Below are 1,038 nucleotides of genomic sequence, written 5' to 3'. Positions count from 1 at the left end.
TGGTTTGAAACTGTCTCATTGCTATTTGTTTCTCAATAAATTTATGGGAAAAAAAAGCTGAGACTTTTTTATCTCAGGCATTTCAGATAAGGAATACTCAGCCTGCACAACCATCACCCACTCCATTACGATATCTACTCAGCATCCAAACCTCAGTACCTTCTAAAATGAACTTCTGATGCCCTACCCTCCAACCTCCCACAACTTTCTGCCCTTGCACCTTTAGGCCATAAGTAATGGAGTCATTTAGACTCTTCTCTTTTGTATTACCTTACTTCTGATTTTTTAATAAATACTGTAGCTCTCTTCAAAACAGATCCAGTATCTACTCTCTGTAGCAGCTCAGTAAATACTTTCAGTAGCATCCCTCAAAATCATGCAAGTAACTCAAAAAGACCTTTTGGACTAAATTTGTAAGAAAGTAGAGATGAAATTCCTGTGAAAACAGTAATGGAGACACAATTTTTTTTCCAAGAGTCTGTACTGAAGTGTTCTGAGAAAACCATTGCCATCAGCCATTCAACCAACATTTAATAGACATCTCTTAGGTGCTTTGGTGCACACAGAAAAAAAATAGACCTTGCCATTCCAGGACCTTAGTTTTTAGTAGGATTCTCAATATCCGTGATGCTGAATGAGGGAAATTAATACCAAAAAAAAATCACAACACACAGATGTTCAGGGTGGCGCAGAGGAGGAAACGCTTCCCGTGGCAGAGGTCATAGAAAGCTTCATGAAGGGACAGACATGTGAGATGGGCCTCCAAGCATGGTCAGGGTTTGACAGTTGGAGAAAGAAAAGCTACTGACTGAATTTATGAACGTTTGTTGTGTTCAGAGAATTTTTCTTTGGTGAGGGAGGCAGAAGGAGTACTTTTGTTATGTTTCAGTCAATTTATTCCAAATTCAGTTTAGCCAAAGGTACCCATTTCTCATGAAAAGCAAGTACTTCAGCAAGAAGAGTCAGGTTACTTTGCAGCAACATTAAATATAAAGTAATACCTGAGCACCCAGAAACCCAAGTTAATGAAGACATATG

Source organism: Octodon degus, unplaced genomic scaffold (assembly GCF_000260255.1).
Source record: "Octodon degus isolate 3935 unplaced genomic scaffold, OctDeg1.0 scaffold00114, whole genome shotgun sequence".
NCBI lineage: Eukaryota > Metazoa > Chordata > Mammalia > Rodentia > Octodontidae > Octodon > Octodon degus.
The sequence above is the reverse complement of the archived record's forward strand: the minus strand, read 5'-3'. Positions refer to the sequence as shown.